Source organism: Lathamus discolor, chromosome 2 (genome assembly GCF_037157495.1).
Source record: "Lathamus discolor isolate bLatDis1 chromosome 2, bLatDis1.hap1, whole genome shotgun sequence".
In the NCBI taxonomy this organism is placed as follows: domain Eukaryota; kingdom Metazoa; phylum Chordata; class Aves; order Psittaciformes; family Psittacidae; genus Lathamus; species Lathamus discolor.
The window spans coordinates 103,193,387-103,216,563 of NC_088885.1; the positions used below are offsets into that span (position 1 = coordinate 103,193,387).

Consider the following 23,177-nt stretch of genomic DNA (forward strand, 5'->3'; position numbering starts at 1 on the left):
ATGATCCCAGCTTTTACTTTCTCAGTCAGTAGGTCCCTGTGGAAATCATTGCAGTAACACTACTGAAAATCAGATCTAAGGAAGAAATCCACTCAGTCACCTTTATTTTTTTGTCATACAACATGATTCTCTTCCAAGTCTGTTTCAGCCTTTGCAGAACCGGAACTGAGTCTGTTATATCTGCAGGACACTTCCTCATTCCCATCCACAGCATCATCTCATACACTGATTCCTTATGCAGTATTTAGATTTCTTCCAAAGGGAGTTCTGCAGGTGGACAACAAGAGCAGAATATTCAAAAGGCCTGTAATGCAGATCAGAAAAAAAATTGTAATTACCTACTGAGTTAATTAAATTTTTTTACCTGCCCTCTCAGGGGTATTTTTGTAAGAAAAAAAAAGAAAAGAAAACCAAGAATTTGTCTGTATAATTTTTTTAATGACAAGGAATTACAAACCTGGATGACTTGCACAGAGTTAGGATTATACCCCATATGCTATTGGTTATATAGGTTTGGCCCAGAAACAGTTCACTAAAGCTAGATTAATATTTTTTGTTTATCTGACATACTTTAAGGGAAAGCAAGCAAAACATGCCAGAACACACTGGATAAAATTTAACATATCAGAAGTAACAAATGAAAAATAAGAATTAAATGATACTATATGGAATCAGATTTTTTTCTTTCAAACTGTTTTTATTCTTTTCCAATTTTAAATTTAGAAACTTATCAAAAACATCAAACTAATTTTTAACAAATTAATATTTATAGTGGAAAATATGTTAATTATACAATTTCTAATTATCCCTGTTTGTTTTCACCTCATTAGCTGCCAGCAGACTACTTTGCTGCTTTAGGGGAAAGAGAACCTTGACAAAATGAAATGAAGGCTGGAGCAATTCCAGAACTAAGTGTTTGTGCTCACTTATAAATCTATTTGTTCTGGCACAATTTGCTTGCTTTCCTTTAAAGTATGTCAGATAAACAAAAAATATCCTCCTTTTTAATTAATTACTGTGAAAATTGAGCTTTATTTAAATTCTAAAACAATTCCTTAGCATTAGTTTTCAGCTACAGAAATACATTTTCATTGACTAAGCTCATTGAAAAATTAATGTAATTCCAATTTACTGCATGCAGCCTGAGTTCCTAGATCCATCCTGGAAAGAGAATGTTGTTGAATGGTTTAACAGGAATCCATTCATAAGCATTTCCACATAGAGAGAGACATCAGACTTCTTCCTAGGTTTTACTTTGGATATCTGAACAAGAAAAGTAATGGTTGCTTAGACTTGGGAGACAAATTCTAGTCTTAAAGATGTTTCTGATTTTAAAACGTCTGTTTACAATTAGAGGTGCATTTGGGATAAAATGAGACCTACTCAGAGACATGCTGGCTTATATCTAGCAAAAGATATTGAAGGAGACATAAGAAGGTTCTTGAATTATATAAAGTAAGTTAGGAAACTGTTGCTATGCTATGAGAGTAGATTGGATGGTAGAGCTACAGTAAATACAGAAAGCTCCAGCATGTGCATGGGGCTGTTTTTCCTCAAGGGCAGGACTTTTTACTTTTCCTTATTGAACTTCATGAGGTCCCAGTAAGATAATTTCTCCAGCTTTTTGAGGCCCCTCTGGACAGCAGCTAGATTCTCTGCTATATCAGCCACTCCTCCCAGTTTTGTGCCATCTGCAAACTTGCTGAGGGTACAGTTTCTCCCATCATTCCCATCATAAATAAAGATGTAGAACAGGACTGGACATAGTATTGACCACTGGGGTACATAGCTAGCTACTGGTCCCCTGCTACACTTTGTTCTACCAATAGCCATCCCCTGAGCCCAGTAATTCAGACAGTTTTCAGTCCACCCCACTGATTTCTCATTCAGTCCATACTTCATTACGTTCTTTATGACGATCTTATAAAAACTTAGTGGAAACTAGTCAAGTGGAAGTTTTTTGGTTGAGCTTGATTAAACAAGGTTATGATTTGGTACATTTGTGTGAATAAAGATCATTTACAAAATTTCCATTTCTCTGTATTTGAAGTATGTCTTTTAATTATATAATGTTTTTACAAGATTTTAGCTAGTTTGAACTATCCTCACATAAAACATGGAAATATATTCACCTGAGAGCACACAGCACATGTTAAACCTTGCCTTAGTCACATAGACGCAGTTATGAAAGTTGGGAATTAATCCCGTAGGGATGTTAATGCACTTTTTTGACAACTGTTATTAACTCTAACAAGGTATTTAAATTGCAGATATCCTGCTGACTGAATATTCAAAGGGTGATTGACAGCCAATCACCAGTGTGCCAGATGCATTTTCCTATTCCAAGTGTATCCTATGTCTTTATCTTCAGGATAGTTTATTCAATCTTAAAGCTTTGGTGTCACAGATATTTTAACTCTTTATAGCAACAGTTTCCATTGTCATGAATTCAGCATTTGTATCAGGGAAAAGTTTTTGCTTGTTAAACTTTTTTTATAGATTAGTGTTGAAAGTTATAGATCTAAGCATAGATTCCTTTGGGACTGTTAGTAGCACATGTTGACCACTTATACAGTATACAGAAATACATATTCTTACTTCTTAATTAGTTTACAATCCACAAAATCACCTTTATAAGACAGCTAAGGGTGGTTTAAGGTTCATTGATGGAAAGATTATTAAAAGTTGTTTAAAAATACAAACACACTTGCAGCTACGTTTAGCTACCTAAGAGACTGTTTGTGTCAAAGACTGCTACGTTGGTGGGGAAGTATTATTCTTTACATAACCAATATAATCACTTGCCCATTAGATAATATATGTGTGTCTAATATTTTTGGAAGGGGGTTCTTGCTTATTTTAGTTAAAATATATTTTCATCTAATTTGCTTGATGATACTAAAATCTGACACACACCCTTAGTTAGTGGCTGCTTGAATTCTTCCTGAATCTCTTTTTGATAACTATTAACACACGTACCATCTTTCATTTTTACAGCAGTAATTCATTTTAGTGATAGTTGGTCGATAGTCTGTACCTGAGTTTGTAGTTCAGAATATTTGAAATTAAAACTTCTTTGGAACTTATTACTATATAGTGGCTGGTTCTTTCTTTTGTTTGGTTTGCCTTTGGATTAGGTTGAGGGGGTCTTACCTTGTTGTCTTTGTGTACTGCTACCTACTTAAACAGTCTCTGATACTTTAAAATCACTGAAGTCTTGTGAATATTTCTAGACAGGTATCCTGATTTTTCTTTTCATAGGAATAGATCTTGTCAGGCCTGTGCTAGGTTTGCTAGGTCACCCCTTTCAGGAACTTATGCAGATAAATAAGGTGAGAACAAATGTCTGGTAGTTATGTGTGTGCCTATAATTAGAGAAGAGCTAATGAGTTTGCAGCCTGAGATCTCCCTTGGTAATTTGTTCATCCTAGGTGAAAAGAACAAAAGAAGACTGAGGAAGGACTGGGGCTCTTTTGGGGAGCCAGCAGTGATTTATTGATTATGTAGTGAAACCTCTTCACTACAGCACTGAAAGTCTAAACATGATGTGAAGGAAATACGTGGGCTTAATATTCACTCTACTATTGAGATTATTTTAGTTAGGACTTATCACTGAAGTCCACCTCTACAGATGACTTTTAACTGCATGTTGGGGGGGAATTCACTTTGAATATTTCTCCACTTGCCGAGTCTATATTAGAATTACCTAGGTATAAGCATATCACTACATTTTAAATAAATAGAAAGGTTATTTTTCAAAGTAGTAAAAAACTACTTGTAAGTGTAATGTTATAAATGTGATGCATAGGGAGGGGTTGATAGCTACTGCTCTCATTTTTGTCTTAAAACAGAAAAATCCCTTTATGATCATGTTTGGCTTGTTCTCCTTTTTGAAACCTAAAGAGAAGTCTCTTATTGGGTTTGCCTAACACTTAGAGTATTTTTCTTGTGTCTAGCCACAGACTGACTTTTTACTTAAAATTTGTTTTCATTTTTTTTTATGTGTCCTGATATAGAAAATTAGAATGCAATAAATGAAATATGACTTATGTTGTTGAAAACTAAAAGTGTTTGTCATTGACAGAAACTTTTTTCTTTTTTTTTTTTTTAATTGTGGAAATATTAACAGTTGCTATTATACCATGTGATCTATATGACTATTGTATGTTGTATCACAGATCTTGCTTAAGTGAATTTAACCAATGATATTAAAACAATGAATATTATAAACTGTACATCTTCCCCAACATAAAAATCTTGTTCAAGCTTGATGTTTTTTGCATTTACTAAGAGTGCAAATCACTCATACAGTTTCTGTTACAGACCTTTCTTAGGAGAGTAGAGAAGAACTGGCATGTCAATGCCACTTGAAGTTCATTTTAAACATGTATTAAATCAGTATCTCACACTGTCATGTATGAGAATTTAGGGACCAAGTGAAACTGTCTTGCAGCTCACTGTATAGAAAACCAGACATTGTCCTTGAAATTTCACATATACAGAGGAGTTTGATAGAATGATCAATAACAGCAAATACATAGAAAACAGATACTAAATTTTCAGTTATTTGGCCTCTACATTGTTAGTCGTGACAGAATGAACACTGAAAGATCATAGAATCAAATCCAAATCTTGTTAAAATCTACCATGGTCAAGTTCAGGATATTAGGCAGTTGACCTATAGATCAAACTCCTTAGTTTCAGATGAGTGTGATGTTTGTATATGGCTGTGCACTACTGAGGTCACAAATGGTTGTAGATGAAATGCTAGAGCTGTTTATGTACATAATGAAAATGAGATATGTGAAAAGTTAGGCTGAAATGAAAGGTTGGCATTTACTGACCCAAACGTCTTTGGTCTTCTAGTAAGGGTAACCATTTAATTGTAACTCAGCTTTTCTTACCACCGTCTTGAAATACCATTCTGAAAATATTTTTAGACTGGATTCCTAAAATAATCTGGAAAACAGGTGAATGTTTTCACTACTCTTGCAGAGTAGCTACTGCCCAGAGCTACCAGAAGTTCCCATTTCTCTGTATGAGCATTCATCACTGAGCTGAACTATGAAGAGATGAAACCAAGTTGCTGGCAACTTCACTGAACTAGTCGAACTCTAACATTTGTGGTAGGTGACCCTGCACCAAAATTCTTGCCAAAACCCATGTATTTTATTGGTCTTCATCTTGTTAATTTGCAGGAGGAAGAAAACTGTTGAAACCAAGCCATGGTTAATGCAGCCTTGTTGATTCATTTATAAATATTGTAGTTTCTGAAGTATTTGGGAGGTATATTTGATTGTCATTCCAATAAATTGGTACTCTGCTGAATGATTACCTTCTCAGGGAAAAGATGAAAAAGAAATTACTAGGCCATTTTGCCAGAGGAAGGATATTGTTCTGTTACAGAAATGACCAGCACACAGAAACATCCCTAATCTGCATTATATACCCATAGTCTGGGGGAAGATATGAAGTGAAAGAACATTAAAATATCAAACCCCATATCACTGATCCTCTTTTGAATTCTAGAAGGATGTAGAGAGATCAAGAAAAAGCTTTTGTGCAACAGCTAAAATGTTTCTTTTCACTGCCAGCCTGTACAAAGCTTTCTTGTCCTTCAGTTTGAGGCAAGTAGCAATGTGGTTGTTGCAATATATAAGAATTGGTAACAATGTTCATTTAAATAAACATGAGGACTGATACGCCTCCATTTCTTTCCAGTGTTTTAAATACCATGGGCCATCAGTGAGCTCTTTCTGCATTCATTGTATAGAACTGCCAAGTAATGCTGTATGTCAAATAGGTCTTTCAGGAATAGTATACTTGAAGAAGTCATATAGTAGAATACTTCAAGTATTCTACTAGAATATCATTCAAGTAGAATACTTGAAGTCATCTCCAATCGTGAAGAACCTTGCTGAACCATTCTGTAGGTAAATGCTTGTACCTATTCTTTACTGTCATATCCACAAACTGTAGAAGTAATGGGAAATGTTATAAGTCATAAACTTTTGGTCATATAAATCACAAATTGTTAATATATTGTGTTTGAACTGTTTAGACAGAGCAATAATATGCAGTGTAAAATCATTGCATTATGTACATACGTACATAAATGCCAGTGCGTGATAATATGGAGTAACTTTTTTGTTTTGTTTTGCTTTGTTTCTGCCCCAGAATCAGTTAAATATGCTACCCTAAAATAATAAAGTTCCTGTGAGCATGATAAAAAGGATTTGCGTGTATTGTGACATATGGAGTGACCCTGCAGTTGCATCTGCATGTTTGAAACAATGAGGTCAGAGTTATACAGTTCTTTAAACCAACAGAAAAACTTTCATCCCTTACAAAACTAAAAACTAGGAGAAAAAAAAAAAAGTGGCTTCAAAACTGGTGTCTCTATGAGGGTATATTGAAGTTGTTTGTGTGATCTTGTGTACCTATGGCTGTAACTCAAAACTCTGTTATTTTCAAGTTTGAGAAAAATAGTAATTTTTCTGGTTTTATAAATAATTCTTCTGTTTTAAATTACAACGGTCCTTAAGCCTATTTTATCCTTCCTCAGTTTCTGTGTGCATAACCTAAGTATTTCCAATTAAATTTTGTCTGTATATATGTTGCATATTTTTAATTTAACATAACTTACCAAATAGACCACTGTGTTCTTGTTGGGCTTGTGGTTCACTGCCCTCATGTATCATGACAGAAAGGTCTAGTCTCTAACTAACATCTCAATTCCCTTTGAATGACTCACAGAGATACAGACTTTTCATAAGCTCATTCTTGCTGTTTAATTTGTTGTCTTAGAGTTGACTGACTAATCTGATTTCTTGGCCAAAAAAACTACAGATTTTTTTTTTTTTTTTTCAGAAATATAGCAACTACTATTTCAGATGATAATTAGACAATCTGAAAGAACACATGTTTTATCTGTTAATGTAATTTACAAAAGGACAATTGCTGTCTCCTTTATAATCTTACAAAACTGTTTTAAAAATTTTAGCTTTAAGTGTTCCTTACCTTCCCTAGGGAAAAAAATAATAAAAAAAGGAACGTATTTCATGGAAATTGGCATTTATGACACATGATACAGTAGCAATGCAAAGATTTCTTTCTGCCTCATAATGACCCAGAAATATATTTATTTCATATACTATAGCTATGACGTACCATTTTTTCAGACTGTATGTTTGACTGCTTTGAAAGAAGAACCACTAACTTGCAGAGGTTCAGTTGTTTCTATATATTTGAATAAGTGAAGCAATTAGTGCTGTTGCAATAAACTAAAATTATGTTTTAGGTCTTGTTTGTTATTTACTTTTAAACAGTATAAGCACAATGATTTATTTCTTTCATGTTGGTCATTTGTTTGTGTTGGCAAATACCATAGACTTTATACATTTTATCTGATAGCTGGAGTACCAGGCTACTATGTGAGATACCTAGGAAAGAGCTCAATCAGATGACCAGCCTTAGAAAAACTTCCTGTCTTTGAGAATTTTAAGGCAGTCTTATATAAAATTCTTCTACACTCACTTTTCTCCTGTCCTTAGCTAAAGTTTAAGACAAAATAACCCCAAGAGTTCTGTCTTCAAAATGTTTTTGAAATCGGTGAAGATTAATCATTGACATAAACCCTAATGTCAGAGCAGTTCACAATCGGCTTCAGTTACTGTGAACCTCCTCAGTCAACATTTAACATATAATCAAATAATTTTCCATAGTATAAGGTATTCCAACATTGTAAACTGTTGATCAAGACCTGTTAGGCAGTAAATCTTTTGGGGTTTACTGTATTTTGATTAAAATTTTAATTTTGATTCTAACATAGCATTCAATCTTCTGTATTTTCAATCTTTATGATTTTGGTAACAGTAATTCTCCCAAACTTGTAAAGAAAGTCATATTTAGGTTTGGTTTTCATGTATTTGACAGATTTGCTGTTTATCTAAATTGTCTGGATAATTAATCCTCAGTTACTGATAAGCAGAAGTATTCACACTTTGGAACAATAAGGTGTTTATTTAAATAGGGATATAAAAATATGCAGTCTTGGATTTTTTTTTAATAAATGTCTATATTATCTCTTTAATTAGGATACCATTGACTTTTATTCAGGTTTTCCTGGGAGCTGGTTGAATGTTGCTCTCTAGAAAAACTCTCTATGTAGATTTCCTTAGTAAGTACGCAAGACAATTTAAGTATTAAGACTCCATTCTTGCATCACGTAAGTTTTTCAGGCCAAAAGTCACATAAATGTGTTCAACAGCTCTGTTTACAACCTGTTTCCTGATGATACAATTCTGATACAATTCTCAAATGTTGAAAATGGTAAGGCTTGCAAACTTCTTGCCTGCAATGAAAATTGTCTTTAATATTGAAGTGTTAGAGGTAAGGAGGAAAGGAGTAACTTTCAGATCTATTTTGAGAATAGTATCATGTCTCATTTGCATGCATAAAGAGAATAAATTTGATTTAAAATCTGTTTCTTGTTACTGTTTTCAATCAAATATTGAAAAAATCAAATAGTATTCACTAAAACCTTGGTAGTAATGAGAAAGTAACATCTTTGATAACAACTGGACAAATAACATTAATACTGTAAAAAGATTTGCTTCTTAAATTGAATTTTTCTGTTGGTTTGGTGGTTGATTTTCTTTGTAAACCAAGTGAAACCTGTCCTTGGAGACCACATGCGCTATTATGTAAACTACATGTTGATCACCAGAGTATCAACTGATAAAGTGGAAGACCAGTAAAGATGACTTTTTTGAGGAAACACCATAACCTATAGTGTGGTCAGTCTATGGCATGATTGGTTTATTCATCCTAAAAAAATAATATAAAAAGATAAAATTCCTAATAAAATAGTAAGATTATATGTGGAAGCATTGTGTCCTGGGTTCAACTGTAGCAGTTATTTTAATCCTTAGTAGCTCGTGCAGTGCTATATTTTGGATTTAGTCTGAGAACAGTGCTGATAACACACTGATGTTTTTAGTTGTTGCTAAGTAATGCTTACTCTGATCAAGGACATTTCAGTCTCTCATGCTCTGCCAGTGAGGAGGGTCACAAGAAGCTGGAATGGAACAGAGAAACGACAGCTGACCTAAACTAGCCAAAGGGGTATTCCATTCTACAGCACATCATGCCCAGTATATAAACTGGGAAGAGTTTCCTGGAAGGCCCAGTTCACTGCTCGGGTTGGGCTGGGCAACAGTCGGAGGGTGGCAAGCAATTGTATTGTGCATTACTTGTGTTTATTTTGGGAGGATTTCTCTCCTTCCCCTTTTAGTTTTATATTCTCTCCCCTTGTTATTTCCCTTATCGTTATTATTGGTGGTAGCAGTAGTAGTTTTGTATTATACCTTAGTTACTGGACTGTTCTTACCTCCACCAGCAGGGTTTACATTCTTTCAATTATCCTCCGCATCTCTATGGGAACATGGGGGAAAGAAGAGTGGGGAGTGAGCGAGTGGCTGTGTGGTTCTGAGTTACTGGCTGGGCTTAAACCACAACATATTGGGAAATATTTGCTTTAACATATTTTGAAGTGCTTGGTGGGATCAAATAATACATAAAGAAGCTTCTCCATTGACTTAATTCCCCCCTTCTGGAGACATTGAAAACCCGCCAGTACATATTCTTGTGTGAAGTGCTCTAGGTGGCCCTGCCTTGACAAGGGGGGCTGGACTAGATGATCTCCAGAGGTCCCTTCCAAGCCTAAGGATTCTGTGATTATTATGGGTTATAAATGTATTAAGTAAAAGCTAAAAGAACATATTCTTGCTCCTAGAAACCTTGAATGAAGCACATTTTAAGTGAGGTAAAATTCACCGTAGAAATATGGAAACATTTTTTTGGAAATGGAATGGAATGGAAGTCTGCTTCTAGGGGACAGCCAGTTATAAGAAAAGATGGAGCTGATTAGCCTAGGTATGTATATATATATGAACTTTCCCAGTTCACATATGAAAGGGCTATGCCATTGACTCATCTATAATCAAAATGAGAGGCCAGGGAAACAGATATTGTTTTTTATTATCAGGGAACCAGGTTCCATTGCTGAAGTTAATGCTGGTTTATGCTGCCATATGGATTTTTTCTGATGAAAGTTGGAACCAAGAGAAAACCAGGCTTTTCTGCACTCCAATCTAACCTTTTCTCTCATTAAATGAAGAAGGAAAGCATTCTAAGAGTTAAGATTTTTTTTGGAAGACAAGAGCTGTGTTTAATTTAGGGCTCTTTTCAACAGAATATATGTCTCAGTTGTCAGTCCTTGAAATGTCCTGCTACATACGGCAACATAGTTCTCATGTACATCCGGGGAATTTCTAGCCTTCCTGTTTCCCACTGCTGTTCTTTAAAATAATTGTTCCCACTGGGACACAATTTGCTGAACCCATTCTTTTCTGGCTGCACTAACTTTATGACCTATGCATTTTTGACACACACCTGGAGAAAGGGCAGATGTAGATATAACAATGCAAAAAAAACCCTAGAACTGTAGGAGAAGGGGTAGGATTAGTATATTTTTCTTATATCCAAGAGAATACTGATTTTTCCTAGACTTCTGTGTTGTGATATCTTTGTGAAAAAAAGGACAGACCTACAGCAGAGTATAACATCATGAACTGGCATAGCTTTGCTCAATAATTGCACAGTTGTTTTCTACTAAGTGTTGCATTTTCTGCATTGTGTAATTTACGGACATGAATTCACCTGATGTGTCAGTCTGAGAAGATAATTTTTAATGAAAATTTCATGAATTTAATTATGACATAACATAATGACATAGCAGCCAGCATTAGATGTGATGTCACTCAAAATGCTAATTTGAATTTGAAATGTTATACTTCTCCAGTTTCTCATTCAGCTGTTTAAACTAGCTTTGCTTAAATCTGTGTTGTATCAGATTGCTTTATGGGGTCAAAGTTATATGAGTGCATTAAACCCATTCACCATAATATTCTTTGCATTTACATTCGATAAAGTATAATCACAGATAAGCAGAAGGTAGGAGCCCATACAGTCTTGACAAGAATTTAAAGAGGGGCAGACTGAGAGGAAAAGGTCATTGGAAGAGAAAATAGAGAGAGTATTTTTATCACTTGATTTAAGATCTAATCCTCTCTCACATACCAAGGCTATATAAATGCTCCTGCTACCTCATTGTTTAGGAGTGACTGCATCCTCTGTGGTTGTTACTTCTGTATACTATGGCCTTGTGATTTAATTTAACTTTTCTTCTTAAATGCTCCTATAATAACATGTATAACTCTCTGAGCCTTTTATTGTCCAAATAGCAAGAAAACATTTTTTTTTTCTATGAACTCTGCTTTGTCATAATTGGGGCTGTTGAAAAGATGACATTCTTATATTGTCCAAATTATTAAGATTAATCTGTATACTAGAAATATTCCTTCTTTGGAACATACAAAGCAAGAAGACAAACCTTAAATCCAGAAACAGAGGAACTATGGCAGATCAGTGAAATTCCTTCAGTAATTTAGTTTGAAATGTTTGTATTGGAGTCGTCGGAAAAAAATTAAAAAAAGCATACACACATCATTATTATACTAAACAGTGTACTAAATGTGATGAATTAACAGTTAATAGATTTTAAGAAAATCTCTTTGTAATTCAAACTGCATTTTACAATTTGCTAAAAAATAATAATAAGAAAAACATCAAACTTGGACTGTTATACCTGTGTAGGTTTTTGATGTACTACTTTGTGTTAAAATCCTGAAATTTGGCTAGTGGCATGGTGTCAAATAGAATTTCACAGCTGCAGTGGAGTTTAACAGTAATGTCTTAGTTCGCCCAAGCCTTGATTTCAAAGTACCTGTAAGAGTAACTCAGCCAAGATCAGAGCTGGAAGAGATTTACCATTCTTTAGAGATCAGGTTCAGCCTTATGATTTTAGAAAACATTTTATCTCAGTCTGTGTATAATAAACACAGTTGCTAATGACTGTATTTATGCCTTCAGATGCCTTTCTTAAAAAAAATATTTATAGGATTCCTTTTTTTTTTTTTAATTGGGAATACTAGTAAGACTGAAGAAAAATTATAAAATCTACTGGTAGGAATATGATGAATACAATAATCCTGCAAACAGATCTTGATTAAGTTCTGCCTGTTTCAGGAGGCTAATAAAGAATTAGTTTAATTTAGAGGCACTATATAGAGATAAAGAAATTTGAATTTTTTTTTCTGACTTTCTGTTTGTAAATAGCATGTAGGAAGTTACAAACAAACTGAGCCATAAAGAAGCTGCTTTCAAATTTGATGAGTTCCTGCAAAATTACTTTAAGAAACATTCTTCCTTCATTTCAGTCTTCTTCCTGTTTAGTTTACTTTGACTTTATCAATTTTTGTTTTCAATTACTATGTCTTAATTATCTAAATATATAAAATGTAATTTCTTCAAATGGGATATATCTTTCTTTTCATGTCCCCTTGAAACTAATTAATTTTTATCAACTATAGTTACATAATATAGTTAGTTGCTTCATTCTGTGAATTTGGGGTAATAATTCATGAAACACATTAATGAAGTTAATATGTCTCAATTTGTTTTCAAGCATATAAGTAAAGATTGGTCTTATCAGCTTTCATTTCACATATGTTTTCAAAATTAAAAACATTTCATGGTAGCTTTTATTTTTTCTATGTATAAAATTAATCCATAAATGTATCGTACTTGTGTAACAGTCAGAAAAAATATTCAAGTATTAGTTGAAAACTGGAAATTTTCTCTCTTTTCTTTCAGTCTTGAAAGATAAGAATTAGAAAAAGGGTGAAAGCTCTTCAAATTTAATTTCTTTTTTTTTTTTTTTTTAATCCCCTCATTGTCATCTTGGTCAATGAGAAAATGAGCATGAGCCGGCAGTGTGCGCTTGCAGCCCAGAAAGCCAACCGTATCCTGGGCTGCATCAAAAGGAGCGTGACCAGCAGGTCGAAGGAGGTGATCCTGCCCCTCTACTCTGCTTTTGTGTGACCTCACTTGGAGTACTGTGTACAGTTCTGGTGTCCTCAACATAAAAAGGACATGGAACTGCTGGAACAAGTCCAGACGAGAGCCATGAGGATGATCAGGGGTCTGGAGCACCTCCCGTATGAAGCCAGGCTGAGAAAGTTGAGGCTGTTGAGCCTGGAAAAGTGAAGGCTGTGTGGTAGACCTCATAGCAGTGTTCTAGTACCTGAAGGGGGCCTATAAGGATGCTGGGGAGGGGCTCTTCGTTAGGGACTGTAGTGACAGGACAAGGGGTAATGGGTTAAAACTTAAACAGGGGAAGTTTAGATTGGATATAAGGAGGAAATTCTTTCCTGTTTGGGTGGTGAGGCACTGGAATGGGTTGCCTGGGGAAGTTGTGAATGCTCCATCCCTGGCAGTGTTCAAGGCCAGGTTGGACGAGGCTTTGGGTGGCATGGTTTAGTGTGAGGTGTCCCTGCCCATGGCAGGGAGGTTGGACCTAGATGATCTTAAGGCCCTTTCTAACTCTAACTATTCTATGATTCTATGAAAATATTTCCATCTTTGGTGAACTGTAGAAAATTTGAAATTTTCTATAGAGAATATAGGTTTTAAAAAGAAATTAAATTTATAACACTTAACTGAAAAATATACGTGTAATCAGAAGTATTGACTAGATCTATGTCTACACAGCATTCTTTCTGTTCGCATTAACATGTTGTGAAGGCAAAGTAGTTAATCAGAAAACAATAACTAATGTTTAATACTACTTAATTCTAGGACCATACAGTAAATAGATGACTTCAAATAGTAAGAATCATGTTCATTCGCTTACTACATTGATTACCTGTATTAAAAAAAAAATGTACAAACTATATGGACCCTACATATAAGATAATGTTGAAGCTTACAGTTACATTTCATAGAGTACTTTGTCCCATAAATAAAAAAAAAAAAATAAAAAAAAAGAAATCCAGCTCTATTCACTGTTTTTTTTAAGTGACTGAGTTTTTTTTTTTTAAGTTGTCAAAGGCAAGGTGAGAGGCATATTTACTTTATAAAACAAGTTATTATACAATGTGTGAGATTTGTCATAGCAAATATTGCGAATAAGAGGTGACACAGTACATGTAAGCCTTGCTGGTTACAGTTCTGGTTTTGAGACGGTAGTTTTGTGAATTTTTGCTAAATTAAGAAGGTATGGAAGAAAATAAGTTTTAGCAATATCAAATGGCTTTAGTTATTCAAAGGTGTCATATATACTTTTTTCATTAAATTGTTTCTCATTAATATATAATATTAAAAGTATTTCTCTGACTCATAATACTATATCAGACTTGAAGTCACCACTGACTACTTTGGAAAATGTGTCGGGCCATTGAAATCCTGGCAATGCAGCACTTTGCTCTTAAATTTCATATCAATTTTGGTAGCTGATCTGTTTAGAAAGAATAAGCATGATAAGCTTTAAATCAACATGTATAATGGTATTCAAATATGCACTGTAATTCTGAATGTGCACCAAGATTATTGTTTTATTATGCAAATTAATTTATAACCTTCTTTATTATCAAGAGATGTACTTGGAAGCTGATTTAAAGGCCAATATTTAAATGAAATATGTTTGCTGAAGCATATCAAGGACATCTAACTGAAAGATATACTATTTTAGTACTAGTGGTGACAATATCTTCCTGATGTTACAATAATAATTCAACTAATTTTTAAACTGTCTAAGGAAAATTTAATATACGTTATTGCTGTGCTGGTATAAGGACACATTGAGGAAGTTATTATTCTGCTGGTTTCACATTCCTTACTGAGATTGGATAAAGAACCCATTTATTATTATTATTATTATTATTATTATTATTATTATTACTTTTTTTTATTTTTATTTTTATTTGTTAATTGAAGATTTTGGCTTCATTACGCATATGCATTATTCTTCTAAGTTTTAAATGTATACTGCAAGGAATATTGGTGTGTAGAAAAGGTCATTGAAGTTTTTAAAGATCTATTGTTCACACTTGGTGAATGCTCTAATTTGTACTGTCATGTCTATATGTACATTATAAGTAAGGGATGTCTTATAATGTACCAAGGGCAAAGAACCTTAATCACACATGGAATTCCATAACAATTTTGAATATCTATGGGTCTTTCAGCGTATGCACTCTCTGAGTAAAGAACACTGTCCTCTGGAGGCAAAAAACTTGAATACAACACAATTCATTTTAAAAGTGATAATATTTATCGAATGCTATGCTAATTGCATCGTGAAAGTCTTGTGTCTCTTGGCAAGTACTGTGAATGTTTTAAAAAGTTAGAGTACAATTAAGAATTTTGTGGTTGAGCAAATGTTTTTTTCACTTGATGTTTGTGTGAAAATGTTATTTTTTAAAAGTTGGAACATATCTGGATCTGAGTATTAGATTCACCTTTATCACTTTACCTGCATCTATATATGAACAAAAGACCTGGAGACTTTACATTTAACTGAGAGTTAAATGCAAATTTAATAGTATGAACTTTAGATTTAATCTACATACCTGTGGTAATTTCATCCTAAGCAATGTAATTGCTGTCACTATCTTTAATAAAAAAGATTTGTTGTTTCTCCCACAGTAGTTTTGGGTATCCTAACCATTTCACATAGACAAAGCACTTTGAAACCTTTACATAACAAATGTAGCTAAGAAATAGCTGATTGTTTCATTTCCTATTTTTTATGTGGCATATGAACAATTCTTCAATTTTCATAGAAAAGAATAATAGAGTAATTGAGAACCCTTTTCTTTATTCTTTGTCCATTTACAAAAAATTAGTGGATTCAAAGCTACCTGGACTTAATCACAAAAATAATAATGCTTGTCTCTAAATGATCACAGAATCACAGGATGGTTGAGGTTGGAACGGACAGCCATGGGACCTCTAGTCCAACCTCCCTGTTCAATGAAGCAGGATCACCTTGAAGACATTGCTCAAAGAATGTATCCAGACAGCTTTTGAATATCCCCTGGGGAAGGAGACTCCACAAGCTCTCTGAGCAGCCTATTCCAACACTCAGTTACCCTTACAGTAAAGAAATTCTTCCTCATGTTCAGGTGAAACTTGCTGTGTTTGTACCCATTGACTCTTATCCTATCACCAATTATAATTTATGTCAGCAATAACTTTCATATTCATTTGAATATGGACATGTTTAAGCTCACTGTTTGCCATCAAAATGACAAATATGGAGAATGCTTTCCTGGAACTGATTGTCTTTAAGACAGCTGATGGGAGAGTAGGATGCAAATACCAAAACACTAGTGGAGAACGAAAATATTAATTAAGATTGTGCTTTTCTCAAGGATGTGGGTCATTGTAACATCTGCTTGTATTTGCTAAGCAGGCTGTTAGTAGACGAATTTACATGGAGATTTCAAAACTTCAACATGAACTTTTTTCATTAAAAAGAACACAGTGTTGAGATTTTTACATATAGTCAGTGAAAACATAATATGTACTTGCAATGATATCAAAAGGAGAAATTAAAACCATCATCAAAATTTCAGACTCTTTAAAAGTAATTGCTTATTGGCTGTCATTTTATTAAATACTAAATCTTTGCCCTAAATCACTAAAAGACAATTTGCTTTTGTAATTTTGCCCTTATTAAATTCTTCTGTACCTGTTACATTCTTCATAAAAGAATTCAAAATACAATATATTTTTAATATATATATTTTTCCAGCTTGGAACTGAATGTAGATGTGAAATATTCTGTGCATTAACTAACTGTGCAACACACAGCCTTGAAAGTCCATTCACACATATTCATCTAAATTAGCTGTTTGTGTAACCTTTTTTTGTTCGTACAACCTATAACCATGGTAAGTTTACAATAGCAGCAAAGCTCAGTAATATTTAGTAAAATAATTATGCTTCCTTCTCTAGGTTTCTTTCAACACACAGCTTTCTTAGTATCTCAGTCTTAGTATCTGTTTTCTTAGTATTTCAATCTTTGTATCTCAGTCACGGTATCTCAAATATAACAAAATGTAATCAAATATAATCCTCCATATTTTATAGAATTTCAAATATATAAATTAATATTTGCTATTTCTGATTGATACAGCAGACTATGTCTCTCTTGAAAGCCAGATATATTAGTTGTGCTAATAAAACTGTATGAATGATAGTTCTACCACATAATGTAATTTATTCCATAAAATAACAAAAAAACTTAAAAAAAACCCAACCACCAGCTATACTTTTTCATCAAATAGATTGCAAGTACATATTTTTTAATGGGATAGAACATTTACACTGAATGACTGCTCATGGAGAAATTCACTGCTGTGCCAAAGTCCAGGTCTTCCTTGTTAAAGTGCGGTTAATGTATTGCGTATGATTTTTTAATGACAATCACCTTTAGAGTCATAGGATCATAGAAGAGTTTGGGTAGGAAAGGACCTCAAGATCATCAAGTTCCAACCCCCCTGCCATGGGCAGGGACACCTCACACTAAACCATCCCACACAAGGCTCTGTCCAACCTGGCCTTGAACACCACCAGGGATGGAGCATTCACAACTTCCCTGGGCAACCCATTCCAGTGCCTCACCACCCTTACGGTAAAGAACTTCTTCTTTATATACAGTCTAAACTTCCCCTGTTTAAGTTTTAACCCATTATCCCTTGTCCTATCACTACAATCCCTAATGAAGAGTCTCTCCCCAGCATCCTTGTAAGCCCCCTTCACATACTGGAAGGCTGCTATGAGGTCTCCATGCAGCCTTCTCTTCTCCAGGCTCAACAGCCTCAACTTTCTCAGCCTGGCTTCATATGGGAGGTGCTCCAGCCCCCTGATCATCCTCGTGGCCCTCCTCTGGACTTGTCCCAACAGTTCCATGTCCTTTTTATGTCGAGGACACGAGAACTGCACACAATACTCCAAGTGAGGTCTCACAAGAGCAGAGTAGAGGGGCAGGATCACCTCCTTCGACCTGCTGGTCACACTACTTTTGATGCAGCTCAGAATATGGTTGGTTTTCTGGGCTGCAAGCGCACACTGCTGGCTCATGTTCATTTTCTCATCAGCCAACACCCCCAAGTCCTTCTCCACAGGGCTGCTCTGAATCTCTTCTTTGCCCAACCTGTATCTGTGCCTGCGATTGCTCCGACCCAGGTGTAGGACCTTGCACTTGGCATGGTTAAACTTCGTAAGGTTGGCATCGGCCCACCTCACAAGCGTGTCAAGGTCCCTCTGGATGGCATTCCTACCCTCCAAAGTATCAACCGGACCACACAGCTTGGTGTCATTGGCAAACTTGCTGAGGGTGCACTCAATCCCACCGTCCATGTCACCGACAATGATGTTGAACAAGACTGTTCCCTGAGGGACACCACTCGTTACCGGTCTCCAGCTGGACATTGAGCCATTGACCACAACTCTTTGTGTATGGCCATCCAGCCAGTTCTTTTTCCACCATCAAATTGATATCTCTCCAATTTAGAAACAAGGATGTCATGTGGGACAGTGTTGAACGCTTTGCACAAGTCCAGGTAGGTGACATTAACTGCTCTACCCCTGTCCATCAGTTCTGTAACCCTGTCATAGAAGGCCACCAAATTGTTCAGACAGGATTTCCCCTTAGTGAAGCCATGCTGGCTGTCACCAAGCACCTTGTTGTTTTTCATGTGCCTTAGCATGCCTTCCAGGGGAATCTGCTCCAAGATTTTGCCAGGCACAGAGGTGAGACTGACTGGTCTGTAATCCCCTGGGTCATCCATTTTCCCCTTCTTAAAAATGGGGGTTATATTTCCCTTTTTCTGGTCATCAAGAACTTCACCTGACTGCCATGATTTTTCAAATATGATGGCCAGTGGCTTAGCAACTTCATTTGCCAGCTCCTTCAGGACCTGTGGATGGATTTCATCAGGTCCCATGGACTTGTGCATACTCAGGTTTTTAAGATTGTCTCAAACCAGATCCCCCCCACAGTGGGCTTAAGGTCTTCATTCTCACAGTCAAGAAGAGTACATTAATGTTGATTCATTAAGGTATATTACACATATTGAGCTAAAAATATATACAAAATTATTTTTTTTAATTAAGGAAAATGTTTTTTCAGTGTAATAGATTGGAATATCATGACTGTGTTACTGAATAGATCAGAAAGAAATTTTAACTGTATTCTCCTCTCTTCTCTCTTTTCCAGCTCTCCTTTCTGATTTCTTTGCTCTAATACTAGCTGGGTTTTGACTACTCCAGTTGTTTTGGTTAACCATTATTTACAACTTTTTTTTTCCTTTAGCGGAGGAAACTTCTTCTGTGCTTCCTTTCTGTACTTCATCCTGTAATGCTTGTCAGTGATGACCAGTTCAAGACTTCTTAGACCATTATCAGAGTAAATCGTGGAAGAACTGAAATATGTCTTTCAGAAGGGCTGTGTTTTGTTGTTTTGGGGGGTTTTTAGTTTTGGTTTTTTGTTTGTTATTTTGTGGGGTTTTTTAACCTGAGGTATAAATACTCAGTCTGTAACCAACAAGATTCAATCTTCACCTGAGGACTGAAAGAGCTCTAAAAGCTAATCAACAGCTGTTCACTCAGTAAAGGTCATTTTACATAAACATCTGCCATATACAGAAGGAATAGTTGTTGCGTATGTTTAAAGAAACCTGGAATGGTTTTCATCGAAGTTGAAAGCTATAAATGGCTACTTTCTGGGGATATTATTTCAATTTTATAAATTCTATTCATAGAACAGTAGCAGAACACACACCTAAGTGTAAAAGAAACCCCTAGTTTACAGGATAGCATGGAAATCAATGATTAACATACACTTAACTCATCTAGTTAAGTAACCAGATGAATTTGTATGAGATGATTAGGGTAGAAATACTGTTTAAGGACATAGAATTTTTTGCTACACATACTTGTGTATCTTCAGAAACATATTAGTCCAGCAAAATCAAATGCATAACATCCATCTCCTCAATAACAGGTCTCTTTCTTTTTGTCTTAATTGCATCATTATTTTGCTAATTGGGCCTCCTGAAGCTAAGCGTGCTTTGAAGCGCTGATATCATTACAGAGATGGTGTTTGAAAGATATTAAGGAAATCTCGAATGATAGTTACAAGAGTTGACAAACTACTATTATGAGATAATCTAAAAAGAAGTATTGTCATTACACATAATTTTCCTCTTAAAAAAAAAGTTAAAAAGGCCTAATTTCACATTCATTCCCAAGTGAAAGCATGATATTGAATATTTTTTAGTATTGCCTCTAACATTGTTTTTGCTCTCCACTGTGAATTAAATGCAATGAAAACATGCAGGATTTTAACATTTGAATAGATTTCACATTTTCTGTTTCAGCATGCAATAACAGATGGAGCTTGGCATTGTATGTTAATCACAGCACTTGTGTGACAGGCAACTAAAGATCTAAATAGCATGAAAAATATGAATAAATCTCATAACTTTGCCTAAGGTTATTTTTTTCAATCATTGGGAATTTTGTGATATATAGAAGTATGTAAAGTTAAGTTTTCTTTCAGAGGCCAGTGTTTATGATTTTCATGGACTGATATTGCGTAAGAGAAATTTAAGACAGCAATGAAAGGCTCATTCTTTCCAAGACCAGCTATCTTCAACGAAAAGTTTTGAGACCATACGCATATAGTCATTATCATAACTAGTACAGTGACCTCACAATGCTTTTGTACAATACTTGTATTTCCAGTATTAGATCTGTTAAATATACTAACATAATACAAAAGGATAAACCATTAGGGGTTTTTTTTGTCAATTGTATGCTGTATTTCCTAAATACTTTAAAATAATATTGTATGCAGCAGCTGCTACATATTCTTCCAAATTATTCTGAGAAATCTCAAATTTAAGTATTATTTCAAGAGACAAGATGAGATTTGCTCTCATGTGCTTTCAGCTGTTATTGCAGGAATAATCCAAGTTTTGACATTCAGTGGTCCAGGAATTTTGCCAAAACAGGAGGGAGTAGAGAAAGAATACTTTTCTCTGAGGTACTTAATCTGCATATAGATAAGCTTCTTCACTTTGTGAATCATAGATATCAATCATTCATGTTCATCAGTGTCTCATACATATTCATTAGAACAAACTGTTATGCTTGATTAAAGCTGTTACAAAATGACAATGCCATGTTTTGTTTTTATCTCAGGTCTCTCTGTGCTGAAAACTCCACTGGTTGTTTCCATCTCATAATCTGACACTTTCTGCTATGTACGAAGAACCAAAACTCCATATGAGTTTGCATGGATTTACACTCTGCATCCAAACTACTTAACACTTTTTAAGCTGTTGTAAAGGGATCCTGGAGGTTTTCTATTTTCTAAGCAAAGATTTCTGCAGCGTTCAAAGACAAGTTCCAAGCTTTCACGGATTAACTAGAAACAATTTAATGTGTTAATTAGCATGCAGGTACTGGGAGGAATGTTGCTAGGTAGGAAAGTGCAAGCACGTTTTCATATTTTCCCTAAATGTATTTTGTGACTGGATAGCTATTCTTATGCTTTCTGAGCTTCCATTTGGACTCATATTCTCAGTGATGCCACATCTGGTACAAGATTATGGGAGAAAAACAGAGCCCCTGTTTTGACTAAATTTATATTCCAGGACCTTGAACTGTCATTTATGCAGTCAGTTATGTAGAATATGAAGCTTTACTGATTTTAGTAGAAATACACCTAAGAGAGACAAGCCTAAAAAATACATGGATGAGTTTGTGAAGCCTTCAGAATATATCACCCATCTTTGCTTGATCTAGAAAGATAAAAAACCCTTTTGTTCAGTACAAAGATTTTCTCTGCAACTGTTTCTTCAAAAGACAATGGTGAGTTTGTTGTCATTTAGGAAAAGCAAGCACTTTATCTTTCAGCCTGGAGGCAAATGTTTTACACAGCCTGTCTGCTCTAGATCTTCTCTAACACAAAATTTGATAATCCTGATGAAATGAGAAGTGAAAACTAGCATTTTATTTTTTTCTTAAATGAATGAAGAACTAGTATTTCCTTAAGAAAACACTTCACATTCTTTGCAATTGTAATTCCATTATAATGACCATTTGTCATCTAAAACTGACTTGATCAGTGAGTTAGGGAGACCGAAGTGTATGTCTTTCGTTAAACCTAAACTTAGTTCAATTTTTTTTTCATACTCCAGTATTTTAATACTCTGCTAAGATCTGCAGCTGATTTTCTGCAAACTTGCTGTCAATCATCCTTAATCCTTGTATTTATATAAATATTTATATTCAATGTAGATAACTGAATAACATCCTAATTATATTTTCTACATTATTTTTTCAAGGCATGGATATCTCTCTGAAATCCAGTCCTCTTTGCCACTAGACCTACATGGATTTACTGTCACCTGCAGATTTAATATGCATGCTTCTAAATCATCAAAAACTCTCATGACATTTTGCTTGGTATCAGATTTAGAATATCAGAATTCCACCTTCAGTACCCTTCCAATTTGTAAGGTATCTATTTTGAACTTATTTTTTGAGTTTATATCTAGTCATAGCTTCAAATAGTGCCTCTAATATACTTATGCAACCATGTGAGATACAGTTTCAAAAGCATTACTGTGGAGACTATATATGACTAGATATATCAGTATATAGAATAGCATACTGTCCTATCTACAAAGCTTTTTAACCTCTTATAAAAAGAAATGAAGTTTCTTTGAAATGATTTGTTCTTCACATATCTCTTTGTTGCTTTCTAGATGTCTGTAAATTATTTCTTTCACTGCTGAGAAAATTAAATTTAAGGTTATAGATTTGCAGTTTTCTGCTTTTTAAGGCTAAGCACTGTATCTGCTTTTCCACACTTGATTCTTCAGCTCTCCTTATCATTTTCTCAAAGATAACAGTACATGGCTTTAAGCTTAACTCGGCCACTTCGTCTCCTTAATTACTCTAAGTTAAATTTCACAGAGCCCACCAGAACAAAAACTATATTTGAACAGTTTCTAACCTTTTACTTTAGCCTAGTCTAATTTCTTCTATGTTAATTTAGAGCATTAATTATGTTTGCTCACATTACCATCAGTTTTTTTATATGATGGAGATTGAAGCAAAATGGAATTTAATATTTCAGTCTTGTTGGCTCAAAAATCTAAGCTGTGTGCATACCCTTTCTGGTACAATGCTAT

At 34.7% G+C, this 23,177-nt stretch overlaps 1 long non-coding RNA gene across 1 annotated transcript in view; it reads right to left on the reverse strand.

Moving 5' to 3' along the window:
* Positions 1–207: 207 nt before the first annotated feature.
* The window catches only part of LOC136009338 (uncharacterized), a 31,700-nt gene continuing 8,730 nt past the window's right edge, over positions 208–23,177 (reverse strand). Inside the window, exon 3 of the long non-coding RNA XR_010610505.1 lies at positions 208–304. This is a non-coding gene — a long non-coding RNA (uncharacterized LOC136009338). The remainder of the gene's footprint in view (positions 305–23,177) is intronic.